This window comes from Canis lupus, chromosome 2 (genome assembly GCF_048164855.1).
Source record: "Canis lupus baileyi chromosome 2, mCanLup2.hap1, whole genome shotgun sequence".
Lineage (NCBI taxonomy): Eukaryota > Metazoa > Chordata > Mammalia > Carnivora > Canidae > Canis > Canis lupus.
In genome coordinates, this window is record NC_132839.1 from 44,151,540 (window position 1) to 44,173,521 (window position 21,982).

General features: G+C 38.4%; 1 long non-coding RNA gene across 22 annotated transcripts in view; it reads left to right on the forward strand.

The window, feature by feature from the left end:
* Positions 1-21,982, forward strand: part of LOC140616803 (uncharacterized) — a 58,264-nt gene that overhangs the window by 27,782 nt on the left and 8,500 nt on the right. For 2 of the 22 annotated variants that reach the window (XR_012017149.1, XR_012017154.1), the window contains exons 8-9: positions 1,833-1,917; positions 5,851-7,839. This is a non-coding gene — a long non-coding RNA (uncharacterized lncRNA). The other 20 variants (XR_012017206.1, XR_012017161.1, XR_012017185.1 and 17 more) reach the window with 19 other exon arrangements.

A 21,982-nucleotide genomic window follows, 5' to 3' on the forward strand; every position in this document is an offset into this window, starting at 1 on the left:
TTTGTGTTTTACATTTAAATCTATGATCTATTTTAAGCTAATTTTGGTGAAGGGTGTAAAGTTAGTGTCTAGATTAGTCTTCTTCTTTTTTTTAAGGTGAATATCCAGTTGCTCCATCACCATTTGTTGAAAAGACTATCGTTTCTCTTTTGTATTGTTTCTACTTCTTTGACAAAGATCATATACTTATGTGAGTATGTTTCTGGACTCTCTATTCTGTTCCATTGATTTATTTGTCTTTTCTTTTGCCAATGCCAAATACTAGATTTATAGTAAGTCTTGAAGTTGGATAATGTTAGTTCTTCAAAATTAAGCTGTCTATTCTGGGTCTTTTGCCTCTCAGTATAAACTTTAGAATCAGTTTTTCAATATCCACAAAGTAATTTGCTGATATTTTGATTGAGATTATGTAGAATCTGTAATTAGAGTTGGGAAGAATTAACATCTTGACAATGTTGAGCCTTCCTATCCATGAACCTGGAATATCTTTCCATTCATTTGGGTATTCCTTGATTTTGTTCATCAGAGTTTTGTAATTTTTCTAATATAGCTCTTGTACATATTTTGTTAGATTTATACCTAAGTATTTCATTTTGGGGAGGTGTTATTAAAATGGTATTGTAATTTTAATTTTAAATTCCTTTTTATTCATTGTGGGTATATAGGAAAGTGGTGGATATTATATATTAACATATCCTACAACTTTGATATAATACCTTATAGTTTCTAGAATTTAAGATCAATTTTAAAAAGTATAACATGCATATAGAAAATTGCTTAGATCAAAAGTGTGCAGCATGATTTTTCAAAAAAGGTAGCACACTGTGTATCAGCATCATAGAATATTCCTTATTCTTTTTTCAGCCATATTTCCTTTCCAAAAGGTACTCCTAAATTTTTATATTCTTGAGCCTATGTTTTACTGTCACATTAATATCTATAATCTCTGATGAGAATAAAACCTTTACATTTCTAAAAATTTCAATTTGTCTTCCTCTGCTTCCTAAGACCCAGGTTTGATAATATTTGTAATTCTAAAAATCATTATTTTAGCTCCAGATTTTTAAAAAATGCTTTAAAATTTTTTTATTTTTAAAATCTAATTTTCTATTTTAGAAACTTAAAATTTTTATTTATTTGTCTTCTTTATAAAAGTATCTGTTCTGAGCAGTTGCATTAAACTCTAGAAATGCATTGTCACCCTTGTTTTGATATAGTCCTAGGGTTTACTAGTTGCCTTTACCTCTAGTATTTTTTATATCCAAGGTTTTTCTCTTTTTTTGGATATGTACATATAATTTTTAATTGGCTAGAATATATAATGGAGTAATATCCTTTTCCAGAAAAGAAAAATCTGGGAATATATTTTCTGAATCCTTATACAACAGAAGAAATATTTAGTTGGTCTTTATGTGCAAATGATAATATGGCTGGCTAAAAGATTTAAGGTTCACAACATTTTCTTCAGAACACTGTAGATATTTCTTCATTGTGTTTTTAGTCTTTAGCATCTTACAATAAATTAAGCATGTTTGTTTCCCTATCTTTTTAAATAAAATTATTTTATCTTTCTAAAGGTTCTGAGTAGTATTTTTTAGAATTAACTTTTAAATTCAGAATTAATAGCAGGATATATCTAGTAATATGCGACTCCATTCAGTACTTCCTTTTGGCATTTAGGTGGCACTTTAGTTATAAAAACTCAAGTTGTTTTCGAAGAATTCATATTTCATTTGTCTTTTGCTTTACATTGCCAAATTGGACTTTTATTTTTTCATTTCATAGTATTTTTTATTTTATTTATTTATTTGTATTATTATTATTTTTTACAGAGTGTGCAGGTGCAAGCAGGGGGAGATGCAGAAGGAGAAGGAGAGAAAATCCCAGGAAGAGTCCATGCTGAGCATAAAGCCCAATGTAAGTTTTGATCCCATGACTCTGAGATCATGACCTCAGCTTAAATCAGGAGTTGGATGGATAAGCAACTGAGCCACCCATGTGCCCCTCAAATTGGGCTTTTAAATTACTATTTGGAGGTTAACTGTACATTTTATTATTCTGTGCCTCACTATTATTCTATGCCCTACTTTATATTGTGCTAATTGTATTTTTGTCTATGAATTTTTTTTTTTACTTTGTTTATTATACGTCTTTACCAGCCTGCTCTTATATGAATGCCAGATTGCCTTCAGTCTCAGATGGAATATTCAGACTTTTGGCCATTTTCTTCTCTTCCCTTAAAGTCAATGCTGTTTCTTTTGGGGACCATTTGTTTTGCTTTTATGCAGTGACTTCTCACCTGGATCCTGGCCAATAATTTGATAATTATTGGTAATTTTTTAAGCCAGATTTAATGAAATCCTCTTTGCTCCATTTTAACCACACCCAGCTAGCTGGGACAAATCAGCCTAGTATATATGATTAAAATGATGAGGCAGCAAGGCCTATCTGATGATCATGCTTTGACATTTTGGAAATACATTAAGACTGACCTATTATTACTAATACCTATCATGTGGCAACAGGATCTTTACTAGGTGCTTTAGTATCACTCAGCACTACATACAAAAGATATCCAATTTGCAGTCTTGGTCTTACCCATTACTGAGCCTAGGAAATCAAAGCTGACTGGGTCAGGAATCTGAAGCAGACCAGTCATCTGGTATATCCAAGAATTATTCTCCTGCCTCAAATGTTGAGTTCTTAATTCAGCTGTGCTGTATTTTATTCTGCTTGAATGGGGCTTTCAACCTGGGACTGACCATGACTGACCCAAGGTGACTTTCTTGAGAGGCTTCAAAGCTATCGCAGTAATTCCAGCAGCTGCCTGGGGTCATGTCCTAATCCAGAGTGCTTGAGCAGAAAACTCCTTCTATTAGCATTGATTCTCTGTCCAGAAGCTTCAGACACTCTGACCTGGTGGTTTGGGCTGGTTCATTGGACATTGAATAGAACTTTTACACACAGTAGTTTGCTTACTAACTACTTTACTGAGGGGTCAAATTCTACTTCTACATCACAGACTCAACCTTTGCCCCACAAAATCCTAGGTACTTTGGTGGCCCATGGCTAAGGTAGAAGCAAGTCTCTCGATTAAGGCAATTTTATGGCAGTATTCAGGGGGTGTTAGTGTTGTCAAAGATTATCTCTCTTTTCTTAAATCTACAATAAGAATGGGCTACCTTCTAAAGAAAATAAAAGGGTAAGGTTATTTTGAACTATTATCATCAAGGATTAAATCTCTACCTAGAATGGAATGAAAAGACACTTAAAAGATGATGTAGCAGTTGAAGGAAGCAGTTTTGCAGATTGAGAATCAGTAACTTGGGATGCCTGCCTGCCTGTCACTTCTCTCCAGAGACTCCCAGGCCTGTCTTTCTAAAGCAAATTATTAGAACTGGATAAATTGAAGCCCTTCATCATTAGTTGAGGGTAGAAATTTAATGTGCTATAAACAGTTTTAGTGACTATGGGGTTTGCTACCTATGTTTCAGTGGTAGAAATGTTTAAATATTTAAATTCTTGACTTTGATAAATCCATTAATAATGTATAGTCTATTGACATTTCTGAAGGTCTGTTCCACCCCAAATCATAGTATCTGCTGAATAATTAATACTTAAAGCTTTTTATTCTTCTCCTGCTCCCCTGCTAGTGTCACTCTATTTTGGACTATGGTTGGTTGCAGTAGGAAGAATATGAATTTGGTCAACTTTCACATTTGAATCTCAAGGCTAGAGTGATGAATTTGGTCAAGTCACTTCAGAATTCCAAGCTTCTGGAACTGACAGTGAGGATAATAGTATGAAGGAATAATGAAGGAAGTAATACCTCTAATAATGAAGGAAGTAATACCTACTTCACAGGGTCAGGATTAAGAGTAGGGTCTGGAATTACATTGCTTGAGTTTGGATCCCTACCGAATGCCTAGCTGTGTCACTTGTTAATGGCACTAATCTCTCCCCAGCTCATGTATAAATTTCCTCATGTATAAATTGAAAACAATAATGATATCTTCTTCATAGGGTTATGATGAAACATAGGTGCATTAGGCTTTATTTTTGAGTTTAACACATTATAAATATCCTGTAAATTTTAATATTTTAGGATTCTTATAATTATAGAACTAAAACAGTTATTGGCTTTTCTTGTCTTTCTCACTCTCATACTTCATTTTGTTCTTTATTTGTTCTGTGCAGACTGGGCATAATCACATCCAAATTATCTATTGTTTTTCTGTCCACCCCACATGTTGTTGGGGAATCCAGAAATAACCGAAACCGCTGCCAAGCAGGCAGGCAAGGGGCATCTGAGAATCTGGAACAGGGCAGTTTACTGGCTGTATTGTGATTGGAAAATTTGCCAAAGAAATAGCATTTATTGCATTTTTATCCGATTTTTATTTCATGTCCTTCAAAAATATTTTATTCTTTTTTTAAAGGTGTGGTGTATTTTTCTATATGCTGTATAGTTTATTTATCTTATTGTTATTGTGAGTAGTTGTTCTCTTTGGAATATAGCTCTCAAGTAGATTATCCTTGCATAGAAAGATGCTACTGATTTTCTATACATTGATTTTCAGCCCAGAAACTGTTATTTTTTTTATTCTACTAGTTTATGGGTTGTTTGATCTACTGCATATTTATTATTTTGTAGACCAAGGGTGTGCAGACTTTTTTTGGAGAAGACAGATGGCAAATATTCTTGTCTTCGAGGGTCATGCAATCACTAATAACTCTGTGATTGTAGATCAAAAGCAGTCATAGGCAATATGTAGACCAATGGGCGTGGCTGGATTTGGATTATAATAGGCTTGATTTAGCCCAGGGGCTGATACACATAATCATTTTATTTATAAATAAAACATTTTGTTATTATAGATATATCTTAATCCTTTGCTTCTTTTTTGTATATTTTATGGACTAAGATTTCTAGTGTGGAATTCTAGTATGGTATTTTCATCACTATTTTTCTAGTGATGCCAATAAGTGGTAACTCTTTTTTTTTTTTAAGATTTTATTTATTTATCCAGGAGAGAGACAGAGAGAGAGGCAGAGACACAGGCAGAGGGAGAAGCAGGCTCTCCATGGAGATCTGGATGTGGACTCGATCCTGGAACTCCAGGATCATGACCTGAGCCGAAGGCAGACACTCAACCATTGAGCCACTCAGGCATACCAATTGGGAACTCTTGACTATTTCCTGACTTTATGGGGATTCATTAGAAAGTTCGATACTAAAAATGACATCATCTTTGGATTAAGAAAGTTTCTCACTTTGCCAAAATCTTGATACTAAATAAATGTTTATATTTACAACTTTCCTGCATCTGTTGAGATAATCATATCATTTTGTTCTTTAGGTTGATTGACTTTATATTTTGAAATATCTTTGCCTTAGTAATATAAATCCAACTCATTAATGATGTGTTAGTTTTATATAGTATTGATTTGACTCGACACTATTTTGTTATAGTTGCATTTATGCTTGTAAGTGATTTGGGCGTTTAGTTGTCTTTTGCACTGGCCTTGACTGGTTTGAGAATAGGGTTATAATAACATTAAAAAGAAAAAGTTGAAGAACTTTATCTATTTCTTTATTCTGAAAAAAGTTTGTAATAAATAGAGAGTTTGGGCTCTGTGTAGTAAAGATTATCTTGTGAAATTGGTTGAGGAGAGAGAGGTTTTAGACTGCTGATTCAGATTTACTTAATGGCTGCTGGCTTTTTCAGAATGTATTTGTTTTTTGAGCCATTTGGTGATTAAAATATTTTGGGGAAATTTGGCATTTCATCATTATTCTTATTTATTTATTTATTTATTTATTTATTTATTTATTTATTTATTTGACAGAGAGAGAGCACAAGCAGGAGCAGCAGGCAGAGGAAGAGGGAGAAGCAGGCTCCCCACTGAGTTGAGAGCCCAAGTAGGACTTGATCCCAGGACCGTGGGACCATGACCTGAGCCAAAGGCAGAGGATCAAGTGACTGAGCCACCCAAGCACCCCTCATCATTATTTTCAAATGGATTGATACAAAATTATTTATAGTATTAACATAATAACTTATCTATAGCCATGGGTACACCCAGCTGGCTCACTCGGTAGAACGTGCAACTCTTGATCTCAAGGGTTGTGAGTTCAAGCCCCACATCTGGAGTAGAGATTGCATAAAAAAATTAAAATTAAAAAAAAATTATCTCTAGGTGTTTACTTTCCATTTCTGGTTATGCTAATTTGTGGCTTCTCATTTCTCTTGATCAGTCTTGCTAGAGATTTATAAATAATACTCACTTTTTCAGGGAACTAGTACTTGATTTTGTTGTTGTTGTTGTTCTTCTTTTTTTAAAAGAAAGCAGTTTTACTCTTTGTCTAGACCCTTTCCACTACCTTATTTGGACTTGTTTTTCCTCCTCCTTTAATATCTGCTTTGGTTGGATATTTCGTTCACTTATTTTCAGTCTTTTAAAATACTTATTTTTTTTTAAAGATTTTATCTATTTATTCATGAGAGACACACAGAGAGAGGCAGAGACCTAGACAGAGGGAGAAGCGGGCTGCCTTCAGGGAGCCTGATGTGGGACTCCATCCTGGGACTCTAGGATCATGCCCTGAGCCTAAGGCAGCTGTTCAACTGCTGAGCCACCCAGGCATTCCTTTCATTACGTTTATTAAGGGGCACCAGGGTGGCGCTGACTCTTGATTTCAGCTCAGGTCATAATCCCAGGGTCATTAGATCTAGCCCTGTGTCCGGCTCTGTGCTGGGTGCAGAACCTGCTTAAAGATTCTCTCTCTCCTTCTGCCTTTGCACCTGCCCCATCTCCCCTACTAAAAAATAAAATAAAATAAAATATTTCCTAAGGCTGCAGCATTTCCTCAAAGCATTCATTTAGCTGTATCCTACAAGTTTGATATTTGCTATCATTTAGTTATAAATATTTAATGAGCCTTGTAATTTAGGAATGGGTTTTTTAGTCCCCATTATGTGGTGGTATTTTAGGACTTTTGCAATAAGTTTTAATATTATTGCATCGTGATTAATATCTTCATTGTATCAATTTGGAACCATGTTGAGACTTTCTATGTAATTCTGTGTAAGTTAAAAGAATCTGTCCTATGTTTCGTGTATTCTTTGGGGGTGCTAGGTTGGTGTGGGGTCAAGGATCTGGGAATTCAGGTGCTGGCAGGTTGAAAGATGCTGTGGGTGTGGGTGCATCAAGGAGGCAAGCCTGTGTATGTTTGTCAGTAGTCTTTAGCTTTCTCATTTGTCAACCTATCAAACTTTATGATGCAGATTTCTGTAGTACACCGTATTGCATTTTTACATTCTATACCTTGGCATCAGGTATGTATTTTACTTAAGGACAATTTACAAATCAAAACAGAAACTTGCAATAAACTCCCTTTACAGTTTGTGGTTATAAGAAGCCTCAAATTCCCTAAGGCTTGATTGATAAAACATGGCATTTTTCCTATTCCTACAATAATGTTTAGCAAACTTTATGACAGAGGGAAACAGCTGGTAAAGTGGGTTCATAGAAAGGTGAAGGTAATATAGCCATAAAAAACAAGAGGATAATGATTTTAAAAAGGATATTAGTTGTAACAACACCATTAACCTTTTGCTTCAAATTATTGAATGTGTGGTCTTTTTTAGAGGTCTAATCAAGGGTTTTCAGTGACTGCAGTGTGGGAAAAAAGAAGAAACAATATAGAATTTGCTGTAATTTTTTCCCTTCAAATTATTCTTTTCCCTAATCCATTAAGAAATAAAGATGATCGCTGGGCTTGGACTTATATTGAGAATTGATAATTTGCTTCATAGTGGAGAAAATATTAAAGGATATATAGATAGATATAGATAGAGAAGACTTATAGGATATTTTATATGTGTGTGTATGCATATTATCTACATAGACCAGAATTCAAATACCTGGTGGCAAGAACAGACACCATTGCTGAGAGGGGAAGGCATTTTTATGAAGTTTAAGCATAGAACAATATTTCCTATCCTAGGTTTATAAATCCATTTGGGATTTCGAATGCCATTTGGGTAATAGTTTAATTTAGTTTAAATTAGAATCAGTCTCCTTTTAGACTTTGTTAGACTTTGTGATTTTACAGCTGACGAAGGTTGCATGCTTGCTGCAAAGGTGAAATTAATTGCAGAGTGAACAGATCAATGAAAGCTAGATAATGTAAACATTAGTGGAGCTAATTTAGATGGAAAACTATAACAGAATTTTTGTTGAGGGAAGGGAGAATTATTGAGACTAGGGGCTCTTAAGTTGGTGTCGAGGGTCTTGGACTAGAGAGGTTTTGTGAACCTCTCCAGATAGTAGGCACAATTTTGTAAGAAGATACCTGTGTGAATTGTTTTGGGAGAAGGTCTACAGAGTTCAGCAACTTCTCAAGGTTATGGGGGTTATAGGTCTCTAACCACCATAAAGGTTAAGAACAAATGATCTAGAATGTTTTTTCTGTATTTACCTTGTTGCCTGGTAACTGCTACATTTTCTGCTTCTAGAAGTTTTTGTAGCTAAACTTTTGAGATTTGGTGCTTCTCAGGTCTTTCCTCTTCTGGAAGAGGCTGTTATATGTCTTCTTTGGTCACCTTCCTGCCTTCTTGAACTTACAGGGAATTTCCTTTCCAAACCGACTTTCGGGATACATGGTCCAACATGTGAGGAACACTTGGAAGTTTGAGAAGATGCAGGAGGATGGGACAGTGAGGCGGTCTGGTCCATCTTGGAAAATGTATGGCAAGGCTCATCTAGATGCATGAGTTCCTGAGCTTTGTGTGTATAAAATATGATCCAAATACAGTTGGCCTATTGTTAAGGCCTTTGCTCATTTTTTAAAACTTAATGCAAATACTGCATCTCAAACCCTATTTGTTTTATATGCGATTCCTATTTAACTCTTATGTTTCTCTTTGTCTATTTTTTTTTGTCCCATTTTTGTGACCTGATTTTAGGCTAGATAGTTTTCAACTTTAGGATGTTCTTGTTCTTTTTGTTCTGGGTTTCATTGAGAACCTGGGGAAAGGTACAGAACTTTTCCTCAGAGATGGACTCCTTCATATATTTGGGGCATATAATTGGAGAGCTTCCCTAAATCCTTTAAAAGGCATGGTTCCCAGAGGAAGAACTCTCGGTTTTGGCTCAGCACATTTCTTGCTGGTTATACTGCCTGTGATGTGGATAACTCCAGCCCGGGGTTCCATAGTGATCTTTTTCAAAGGCCAGTGTGATGGTTTTGCACCCTTGCTGAAAACCTTCTAGTGGCTTCCCAGTGCTTACAGGCTAAACTACTACATAAAACCCATGTGGCTGAATGCTTCTCATGGCCATCTTACTGTTTACCTCCCCAGCTGTCCCCTACCTCACTCCGTACACTCCAAGGCACACCCTGCCTCTTACTTGCCTCTATGATGCACAAACCCTGCCCAGTGTTTTTCTGAAACTGCCATTCTGTTCTGGTCCTGGAATTTGTCCTCTCAGCATGGCTGGCTACCCCTTGAGTATGCTTGGTGATCACCCACCCACCCTTCAGGATCCATCCATCTCTTCGTGAGTGAGGCCACTCTGACACCCGCCCTGCCCACTCACACCTGTGGTATGGTGGCAGTTGGTTCTTGGGTACCACCATGGGTCCTTGTCATTGTTGTTCTCAGTACACTGTGGTTCATTAATTTGTTTACGTGTTTATATGGTTACTATAGTCAGAAACTAATTTTTTATTAGTATCTATAGCCCAGTTCCTAGTAGATTTCCTTTCAGTCGACTTCCTGATCGAATTTTAGCTTTGTTGAATGAATGTTCCTCTGGGTTTGCTAGGTCCCATGGAGAATTTATTAGCAGGAAAGATTACAAAATTTGAAGAGTGAGTCATTGGTGGATAGCGTACAACCACTCTGATCCAAGACAGTTTATCCAGAGAACAATTATTCATCTCCCTCTTTTTCTCTCTCTCTATAATTTTTTGGAGTAGTATTGTGTGAAAAGAACATCTTATTGTTTCTGAAAGAACTAATTTCAAATTCTGGATCTTCTGTTTATTATTAGGTGACCTTAGTGGAAGCCCATTGTTCTACTTAATACTTACCCTCTTCATCTCCAAATTGGGATATTAAATATATCTTTTCTTTTTATGTCATAAGAAAGCTGTTAGTATGGAAATCATACCTGTATGCATAAACTGCTTTGGGTAATGTGACATAGAAGTGTTAGGAGCATTAGTGAATCACGTGCTGCTGAGCTTATGGAAACATTACATTAATTTGAAAGTGAATGCCAAGTGAGAGTGATCAAACAGGAATAGAAAAGAAGCATCTTCGTCCCCACTTTCTCTTCTTGTACACATTGCAGGCATCACCAGTGGATAACAGAACTCTGTCCGGAAGGCCACACTGTTTCAGACTCCTCCTCGTGAAGTCATTAACCAGAGTTGGTAACAAATCAGGCAGTCATTAATTGGATTAAGCTATTAATTAGAGTTGGCTCAAGAGATAAAATGTAGGTGCTATTTTTAATGCTAGAGTGTGTGGCCTATGAAAGAAACAATGAGTAGGAAAGAACAGTGTTAATGATTACAAGTCCACGGACAAATGCACATTTCACTGCCAACAGCAACTTTGTCTTTCCATTGTCTTGTTCATAATGGTAGGGTTTTGCTTGGGCACATGGTTCCTCAAAATCAAAATGGGATATTCTGTTCTATTCTTTGCAGCAGGATGTGGCCATGGAGCATGAGTTTTGGCCAATTGGATGGAAGTTGCAGTGTTGAGTGGCAGTTTCTGGGAACTGTTCTCAGGGGGCGGTTGGTGCCAGCTCTGTGCTCCTTCTCCTTGTCTCTTTCCACATTCTGCTGCTGGCATGTGGACTTACCCTGAGGAGTGGTGACAAAGCAGAGTCAACTGGAAGAGCTCATGTCCCTTGAGGTTATTACCAAGTAGGTCCTGTGGACTAGCCCCAGACTAAACTTCTCTTTTGTTTAAGATGCTGTTAAATAGTCATTGAAATCTGCTGAGAGTCTGCCCTTCCCCATAACGGTTTATTTAACCGTTTGTTTATTTAATTCCCCCCATTAGGAGTTCTTAGCACATTAGGATAGGAAGGCAAAACATATTTACTGTAGGGATAGTAAGGTGAACAGAAAGACTTTTGTGCACTAACCAGGTTGGAAACCACATGTTGTGTTGATGTCCATTGGGACAGTTGCCCAAGTGGCAGCAGGAATGTGATGATGTAATTGAGCTATGGATTGGGAAGTTGGGATGTTGGATTTTGCTTTGGGCCCCCTATAAGTTGTCTGAAAATTTTCTAGGTACATAGGACCCCAGTTTTCTATTAAAAATGATGTGTACCGGGGTGCCTGGCTGGCTCAGTTGGTTAACCATCTGACTCTTGGTTTTGGCTCAGGTCATGATCTCAGGGTCATGGGATCGAGCCCCACATCAGGCTCCATGCTCAGTGCAGAGTCTGCCTGAGATTCTCTCCTTTCCCCTTCCCTGCCTCCCCGTCTTCTCCTCTCCACACCCACCTGCCCTGTGAGGTCTCTCTTTCTAAAATAAATAAAAGCTTTAAGAAATAAAAGAAAATAAAAATTATATGTACATCTGAAGAAAAATGGGGAGAGGTTCATGCCAATGTGGGAGGTGGAAGGTATGAGGGTGTGGGGTGGGGTCAAAGCCAGGAGGAACCATTCCGAAACCAAGATACATTGCCACCAATGCTGGGGACTGACCTATTAGCTGGCAGAGGCCCGGTGAGGGGATTTGTTAACAAGGGACGGCAGATACATGATACCTTTGTATTGTGACATTTCCATATTCATACACATAGTCCACATGCCTCATAAATTTTCAACGGTGAATAGTTTTCTGCATTTGGTACGTGCTGCTCGCTTTAAGTTTCTGTCACAGAGCTCCACTTTCGCCCTTGTCTTTTATATATTCTGTTTACGTTTGAATATCTATATTTATACTGACTACAGTAAAAAAAAAAAGTATATAATAGTCATTCAACATCAAGAACAGCTTTTTATCTGCTTTGTCAGAACATCATTTAAACAGCTACATTCTCTTAATGCACAGTAGTTAAATAAACTCCAAGATTCTTATCCTGCAATAACCCATTAAATCATCTTAAATACTATGTCATAATGACAACTTGATGCAACCAGATGTGATATTTGGGGATTTGAAAGAAATACTTTTCTGAAGACACAGCCTCTTGATTTTACGTTCTTGAGGCCGTTTGCACAGCTGTTAAATCTCACCGTTCCACTTTCTGTGGCTGTATATCACTTCTGTTGTGCCTCACGCATGGCATTTCTAAAGTGCAAACGAAATGTTCCCCAGGACATTGTGATATCCTCTTTTGAGAAATCTGCATTGACCATGATTTAATACTCAACGTATGATTTTCTCGCTCTGGAAATGCTCAAATAACTGTGATCCCATTGTGACATGAGAGCATTAATATCAGGCCTTGCAAGATGCCCCATGGTCTGGGTATCTTGGTCAGTCAGTAGAGACCAGAAGTCCAGTATTCATCACACCCAGGCAAGATAGAAGACACAGGGCTTGATTACTGCACAGCTGAAAACTACAAATCCACATTTGGGTTAGGAATTACCTAACAAATTTTTTTTAACACCATCAAAATAGTAACCCGAGAACTCCAGTTTCAGCCCTGCAATGAATTATTTATAAAAGGTGTAAGCTTCATAGTATTTGAAGTTTCCATGTCACATGGGATCAGAAGTGAACTTTTGAACTTCTGATTTTATCAGCTGATATAAAAGTTGGCACAATTCAAAGTTGGGTATATGATGAACCATCAAAGAGAGAGAACCCATTTGACAACCATGTTATACATCGTGTGCAGGGAAAGATAATGCCACCATCAAGCAGGAATCCTAGAAATTAGGTCATAACAGGCAGTGCAAGTGGGCCCTAATGAACCCAGATTCATATCTGTGGTGAAATTATATACTGGGTAATGTCCTCGGAAAAGCTGCCATATTTTAGTCTGGAAAGAAGCCCATTGCTGATACAACAAATCAATTGATAAGAAGTGTCTTTATTGCACTCAATAAAAAAACAGCGCAACCCCAAATAAACATACACGGCTCATAAAACAAATTGCTCACCTAAAATGAATTACACTCTAAGTTTTTTTTAAAGTAAATTACACAGAATATTCAGTGATGTTTCCATCCGCTAAAGAGTAAGATTATAAACAGCACTAAAAGTAAATGTTTCCACGTTTCTTTTTAGTCTTTTTTGTTGTTGTTGTTCAATCTACAGGATTACCAAGAGCAAAATGTAAAAGAAAAAAAAAGTGGTAGAAATGGCCTGTTTTGTGAAATATAGGAAAAAATATACCATCTGTGATTTAGCACAGTTCTCAATATCCCATCTGTGATCTAAGCACGGTTCTTAACAAAGGCTGCATCCATTGTAGTTCAATATGATTTTTAAAAAAGTTTTTCTAAGAAGACTACTGTGGTAAGACACTAGTATTTTTGGTATGGAGTTCCTTCTGAATGAAACTATTTGTAACTATTGTAAGAATTTGTCGTTTTTGTTGCATGCAGGGGCTTACAGATTTGAAAAGCTAATAAACCAGAGCCACCTTCTATCACCTTGTTCCCGGAAAACTTTATAAAAGAAATGAATTTTGAATCCTGTGTGATGCGTTTTTGTTTCTTCATGAATTGCTTAAACAAACATCGTTACCAAGAATCTTTTTTTTATATATTTATTTTATTTTAGAGAAAGAGAGCATGTGCGAGTGGTGGAGGTGCAGAGGGAGAGGGAGAGAAAATATTAGGCCAGCTCTACACTCAGCATGGCTCGATCTCTGAGGTCAAGACCTGAGCTGAAATCAAGAGTCAGACGCTGGTGTCCCTATTACCAAGAATCTTGTTAGATGGATTTCCATGTATGAGGGAGTCTAAAAGTATTAAATGGTGTTATTATACTGTTTTAGTCAATGTAGTTTGGTTCAGAAATTAATTAGAAGATGGCTCATCCCACAGTGACCACCAGTCTTTTCTCAGGATGCTGCTGCCACCTACCCATTTCCCCCGATGAACTCATTTGGTGATATAAAGCCACATATGGGCACCTCCCATCACGATCAAATAACATAAAAGCAAAGTTTCTCAACGTTGGCATTATTAACACTTTCAGATGGATAATCCTGTGTTGGGAGGCTGTCCTGTGCATTGTAGGATGTTGAGCAGCATCCCTGGCCTCTGCCCCCTATACCCCAGTAGAACTCCACTCCCCCAGTGGTGAGGACCACAAATGTCTCCAGAAATTGCCTAATGTCTTCTAGGTGGGAAAATATCACTGTTGGGTGAGACCACTCATATAAAAGGAATCATTAAATTTTAATATTAGCAATTGTTGGAAACTTTTTTTCTCTCTCTTTGTAGGGTAATAGTCAATGATTTGTACTTTGCTACTTACAGTAAAGAAAAATGGGATGGGGACTAATACTGATTATAGGAAGGAAAAAAAAAGTGGGAAGTGGTTTAGGAGAAGCTAGGCTGCAGGAAATGTTTTGTAATGTATGAAGATCAAACAGAGGGAGGACAACACCATTGTCATTCAACATAGCCCAGTTCTCCATCCACCTAAGATTGTTCTTCAACTAACCAGGTTGTCTCAAACCACCATCCTTTCTTCATGCTGGGTCCTTGACGTGTGTATGGGGATGGGGGGTGGTTTCCAGCCCTCCTTGATCTGGAAAAATCCTCTTCATTTTGCAAAACCAGGCTCCCCTGTCTTCTCCATTTTTTTCTTTCAAAGTCTCCTAAGTCCTGCTGGTAAAACACAAATTTTCTCTTTCTGTTTTCCATGTTGTGGACTTCTATTAATTTCAATTTAGTGCTTTTCATATTCTGCTCAGTATTTCAGCTAAGTGGTTAGGTACCTGCCTTTTTAAAGATATCATAAACCCTTTGAAGCTAGGCTATCATCATTGCTGCCTGTAACATCTACTCTAGAGATTGCATTTAACTGTGATTGAGAGAAATCTGGCTTAAAGAAATGTAAGTATGGAGCTTGTTTCCCTTTTAGTGTAAGAAGCCTAGAAGTAGGCAGCTGAAGCCACTGACTCAGCAACTTGACAAGGAGTCTAATCTCCAAACTTCTCTGGGCATTTCCTTCTTGGTTGCAAAATGGCGGCCACTCAGCCAGGCTTCATCTCTGTGTTCTGGGGAGGCAAGCATAGGGTTCTGCAGAGACCAACACACTTCCCTTATATCTCTTAGAACTGACTCACATGGTGGTTCCTAAGTGTAGCAGAGGTGGTTGGGTGTGGTGGCGGTGGTGAAGTTTTATAGCCTCTTGTAGAAACTGGCAAAGGAAAGCAGGTTGGAAAAGGTTTCAAGTTAGTCACCCTCCAATGGCAGACAACACACTAAGTGCTTGTAGTTAGACTGTGCTCCGGCAAGAACTCTTCCTCGTAAGGCCTTTGGCACAGGAAAAATAGTCATCAGCATTTTAAGAAATTTTTAAAAATTAAGAAACTTAAGTCAGAGTGAGGGGGCACCTGGGTGGCTCAGTCAGTGAAGCGTCTGCCTTCAGCTCAGGTCATGATCTCAGGGTCCTGGGATTGAGTCCCTCATCGGGCTCCCTGCTCAGTGGGGAGTCTGCTTCTCCTTCTGCCCCTCACCCTCCTCACGTTCTCTCTCTCACTTTCTCTCAAATAAATAAAAATTTTTTTAAAAAAAGTCAGACTGAGAGGAGTGTGGGGCACAAGGAAGGAAGAGTGTTATTTAATCATGTTGTGCAGAGAGGTGCCGGAGCCAGGACTTTGAAGGCAGAAAGAAATTTGGATGGCTGACATGAGCTGTGGTATCACAGTGGGATTGAGATAAAGGGGTCACATGTTAAAATGTGGTTTTAAAATTGATCTGCCAGATAAATGATTTCTTTTTCAGACCCACCTGAAGACTCACATGAAGACGTATCTGAGATGTAGTCTACCTTTTCCCCTTTGGCCTTACTGCTTCCTTAAGTGGCCTCTGTAAAGCCCAAAAATTTGTGTGTTGGGCTGTGTGCTTGTATTTTTTTTCTCCCCCAAATATGAATATTGAAATATTTAACCTGAAACCACAGTGTTACATAGAAAACATTCATTTTATTTTCTTCTTCTGTAAGTGTGACAGTTTTAACCAAGAGTGGCCACATTGATTTCTTTTCTTTCCCTAAGTCTGTCTCTTCAGTAGAGGCTGAGGTGGGGGTTGCATTAAACAAAATAACACATTCTGTTCTGATATTTACTAGGACGAACCTCAGCCTCCCCTTCTCTGGGCTTCACTCACAGGAGAGCTCACTAGAACATTTCCCTGCGGCAGGAGATCTGCAGATCCAACCCCCTCCCCCCCCAGCCCCCCTTCTCTAGAGATTTCCTTCACTTCATCTGGTCTTGGGTATGATAAATGACACAGGGCTCTTGGTGGCCTATATGCAAACTCAGAGAAAGAAAAAAATGAGGGGTAGAAAAAATAGTATTTCCCTTTTTAAATCTAAAATAATAAACTCATAAAAAATAAATAAAATAAATTCAATTGATTCCTGGGGCTTTTCCCATGAAACTGTCTCCTATTAGAAAGGAGACAAGATGATAAATTATGGGGGAAGAATTTTGCAAAGGTTTGTCATTGGTTGGTAATAATAGTAGTGAGGGCTAAGATGGATCGCAGCTGGCTGGCTCTCAATTCATTGAGTCCAATTGCCCGCCATTGGCAGCTGCGTCAATGTTCGTGATGTTTCTATTACGTGCAGTTTGTCCCCAACCATCCCAATGAACAATTAACGCTGGGACATCTTTGCATTTGGCTAAACTACAGATTTATGTTTGTACTTCCTACAAGCTCCTGAGAAAAATAATTATTGCTTTGTTTGTGTGGCCTTTTATTTATTTATTTATTTTGTGCTTTATTATTCACTTTTAGGTGTCCTGATACTCACTTGGGTGCTGTTGCTTTAAGGTATAAATTATACTGTAGAATTCTTGGGTTTCCATTGGAAAGCAAGCTAATGTTTCTCTTATCCTTAATTTTATTGGCTTAAAAATTATTTTGTATTATGAAAGCAATGCAACAACATTTTTAAAAAGTATGCTGAAAAAAAAAAAAAAAAAAAAAAAAAAAAAAAAAAAAAAAAAAAAAAAAAAAAAAAAAAAAGTATGCTGAAGAAGAAAAAAAAACTATTCATGGGCACAGACAGGGGTGCAGAAGGCTGTGTGTTGTAGTACTGATGGCAAGAGTGAAAATCTGAGAACAAACTAAATGTCCATCAATAAGGAAACCATTACATAAATGTTGCCACGAACATGAACATGTTGCAACTATTAATAAATAAGGTAGATTTTTGTGTACTGATAGAGAAAGCTTATTTTTCAAGACCAATCTTTAATTGAAAAAAGAAAAGTTGGGGGGCATCTGTGTGGCTCAGTAGTTGAGCGTCTACCTTTGGCTCAGGTTGTCATCCCAGGATCGAATCCCACATCGGGCTCCCCTCAGGGAGCCTGCTTCTCCCTCTGTCCCTGTCTCTGCCTCTCTCTCTGTGTCTCTCATGAGTAAATAAATAAAATCTTAAAAACAATAATTACCATAACTAACATTTGGCGAGCATTTATCATAAAACTGTTAGACATTGTTCTAAAGCAGTTTGTATGAATTAACCTGTTTAATCCCCATAGATCTGTGAGTTAGGCTATATGGTTACCATTTTACTGAGAAGGAGACTGAGGGACAGAGATGCTAAGGAAACTGTTGACACTCACACAGTGGTGGACCTGGGATACAAATCCAGAGAGATGGCTCCAGAGTCTCCATGGTGGTTTTTACCACACTGCCCCAATGATAATGGATCCTTAATTGCAGAAACACATGATACTGTGTGTCCATCTGAGTCTGAATTTTGCACAAAGGAGGTCATACCATACCTGCTACTCTGCACCTTACTTTTTCTCCTTTAAAAAAAAAAGTGTTTTTTTTTTCATAGCTTATTCAAAAGACCCTTATTCTTTAACATATTTCAGAGTTTTCTATTGTGGGGATACAATTCTATTCATAAATGCTACAGTCATTTTCTGTTTCTTTTTTGGTGCTGTTTTTCACTTGTATTGCTTTATGTTTTCTCCCTCTTCTGGGGTCAGTTTTGTACCTTGTATTTCTAGAAAATGCTTTATTTCCTTCTTTTCTGGTATTTCTTTCCTTTCAGTTCTTACCTTTATTATCCTCCTCTATTATGTGGATATATTTTATTGTTGTTTTCTTTTTTTTTTAAGATTTTATTATTTATTCTTGAGAGACACAGAGAGAGGCAGAGAGGGAGAAGCAGGTTCCCTGAGGTGAGCATGATGGGGGACTTGATCCCAGGACCCTGGGATCATGACCTAGGCCAAAGGCAGACACTCAACCACTGAGCCACCCAGGCGTCCCTATTATTGTTTTTCTTAACTTTTGAAATTGGATTCTTAAGTAATCCTTTGTTACTTATTTCATTATGGAAGTTTTTAGCGCCATGAATCTAGACAAGCACATTTTTTTCCTCTGATATTCTGCTTTTAAAAACATCCATGAATAATTAAAGATATTGTTTAAAACTTCCTAGTTGGTTGACTTTTTCCTTTCTAATTCACACTTATATTTTCTGCCTTGTATTACACCTCTTGTTCCTGCCCTGCATGTCCTGGTTGTTGATTATTACTTCTTCATATTTTATATTATCAAGGTTGATAGCTTTTCTACTCCTATTTCCCAGAGTAATTTAGTTTTAATTGTTTATTTAAATAAATGTAATGCCCATACACAGCATTTTGTGTCCCGAATTTAGAACTAAACACGATAATTTTGTTCATTATCATTTTCGATGAAGCATGGGTACTATTTTAGGTATCTCATAAGGAACTTGGCGGTTCCTTCAACACTGGATGTTTAGATTGTTTCTCATTTTCCTTTCTTGCATGTTATACTGCAATCACTGTTTTTAAGGATTTATCTTCAACCTCGCATTCTCCATTATTTCCAAAGTGAGAGCTCTCACTAGGTGGGATTGTGAGTTGAGTGGTCCTTTGGAAGCCTCAGGGATAATTTATACCTCTCTGCCTCGGGCATCCCTGACTTTTGCAGGAATCGTGCTAGACTGCCCCCTTATGGCAGCCACTTTAACTACAGGTGCATTTCCATTCCCCGGTTACTTCTCCCACTGGGTAACAGAACTGCCCCTGGAATTCAGTGACAGACAGCTCTCCTGGCAGTGAGACAGGTTTCTCCTTATTTCTAGAACCTTTTTTTTTTTTTTCTTGGTGTTCAGCATATTCCCTGTACTGAATCTCAGAACCGTTCCCCAAATTGTTCCCGAGAGTTGAGATGGACTGCATTGCTTTAAAGAAATGTAGAATTTGGATTCTTTCGGAATCCACTCTGGAATCATTTTTTCCACAAAGTAATTTGCATGTCCCTCTCTGTATGAAAACCTACTTGCTATGTTTTACGTTCACACAAAACCCTGCAAATATTTTCATCAAGTTGCTACCTCAGATATAACATGGTACCTTCGTGCTTTAAAAAAGGCTTTCTTGGGGCGCCCAGGGTTCTCAGTTGGTGAAGCATCTGCTTTCGGCTCAGGTCATGATCCCGGGGTCCTGGGATAGAGCCCTGCATCAGGGCCCCTGCTCAGCAGGGAGTCTGCTTCTCCCTTTCTCTCTGCCCCTCTTCCCCCCTCATGCTCTCTCTCTCAAATAAAAAAGTCTTTAAAAACAATAAAATTAAAAAAATATTAAAAAGGCTTTCTTAGCCAAAACGAAGGCTTTCTTATCTATTTTCAGTAAGAAGGGGCAGCTGGGTTGGGGCTGCCTTGACATGCCCACAAGTGAGGTTAGGGAACAATCTATTGCTATGGAATAACTTTTTTCCTGCATTGGTGTTGGACACAAGATGACCCAGACTGAGCTCATTCTCTTGTCCCCAGATGGCTTCAAGCCAGTCCACGGGGCCCTGCCCTTGGCGCTTCCTGCTACCTTACCTTCTACGCACTGCCAATTCTATCTGCCTCATAATGCTCAATATCCAGCAGCACCCTGCCTGGCCCCAGCTGCCACAGGATCTCCCCCGGACTCCTGCACCGGCCTCCAACTGCTCTTCTCCTTTCAAACCTACCCTTTCAGACCCTTACTTGGCACAGCAGTCCGGGGAATTTTTCTACGTGAAAATTTTTTTACTTAAAAGCCTTCTGGGGATCCCTGGGTGGCGCAGCGGTTTGGCGCTGCCTTTGGCCCAGGGCGCGATCCTGGAGACCCTGGATCGAATCCCACGTCGGGCTCCCGATGCATGGAGCCTGCTTCTCCCTCTGCCTGTGTCTCTGCCTCCCTCTCTCTCTCTCTCTCTGTGACTATCATAAATAAATAAAAATAAAAATTAAAAAAAAAAAATAAAAGCCTTCTGTAGTTACTACAACTCTTGTTCTTAGGTTCTAATTCATTAACAGGACAGGTTATGCTCTCTGTCCTGCCCGTGGATTTTTGTGCATGCTCTTTCCTCTTCTGGAATAGTCTTCTCTCCCTTCTCTGTGTGGCTAAATCCAACCCATCCTTAGTCTTGACTTTAGATTTTACTTCTCCAGAGAAATCTCCCTGTATTTTCCAAGTTCCCTGGATTTATGGCTCCTATGGTTCCCTGTCCTGCACTTGTCACATTGCTTACTTTCCGGCTGATGAGCCCCTAAAGTGAGGGGTATTTTGGTCTCGTGTGCTCTATCAACTAGAAATTTTATCTGACTGTTAGTAACAGAGACAAACAGAATAAGATAAAAGGGTATTTTGTCTCACATATCATAGCCCTGAGAAAAGTATCTCAGAGCTGGTGTGGGGGTTCCACATGCCCACTGGAGAACCGTGTTCCCTCTATTGCTTCCACATCCTTAGTCCTTGTCTCTCATACTTGAGGGCACCTCATGGCCCAATATGGCTGGCGGAGCTCTTGCCATTACAGCCACGATCCAGACAGGAAAAAAGAAGAAGAGAAGGACAAAGAAAGTCTGCACACATATTTGTCTCTCCTTGAAAGAGTTTTTTCATAATCCTTCCTAATAATGTCTGCTTCCGTCTCATTAGTCAGAACTTCATTACATGGTGATACCTAGCTACAAGGTCAGTTGCGAATTTGTCTTTACCTGGGTATAATGTCACCCCAACTAAATCTGGGGTTCTATTCCTGGGAGAGAAGATGGGAATGGGTATTTTCAAACAACCAGTACCTTCTGCTTTGCCATTAGAGTATCTCAAGGTCTACCTATTTGGGTTCCCAGTAGATGTTTATGAAAGAGTGAATGTGCCTCACTCCAACCAAAAGAGGAGACAGCACTGGACATAGAGGGTAAAAGAATTGAATAGTTAAGATAACAAATGTTATCCTACCCAGTCAATAGAAACCATCTCTCTTAGAACGATGAGCATGACTCACCTGTACATGACATGGTGACATCTGATTCCTTGAGCTGCTCTTTGCTCTGGATCCAGCACATGGAAGCAGGTAAGTGTGGCAAAGAGATTCCTGGACTTGGAGTCAAAGTTAGGGTTCTAGGCTTTGCTCTGTAACGAACAAGCTAGCTGGCTGTTCTCATCACTTTTCCCTTCTCTTCCTTTTTAAAAAATTTTATTTATGTATTGGGATGGGGGAGGAGAGAATCTTTAAGCATACTCTCCCCTGAGTGTGCAGCCTCCAAGGGGGGCTCAGTCTCATGACCCATGAGATCATGATCTGAGCCAAAACCAAGAATCAGATGCTTAACAAACTGAGCCACGCAGGTGCCCTGTCACTTACCTTTCTGAATCATTTTCTTCATTTGTAAATTAGGGCCTGTGCCATCTCTTCTGCTTGCCTGCTTAGGGTGGGGGGAGCCTAAAAATAAAGTGCACAAAGCAAACAGAATGTATCTAGTTGGATTCGCTGCTA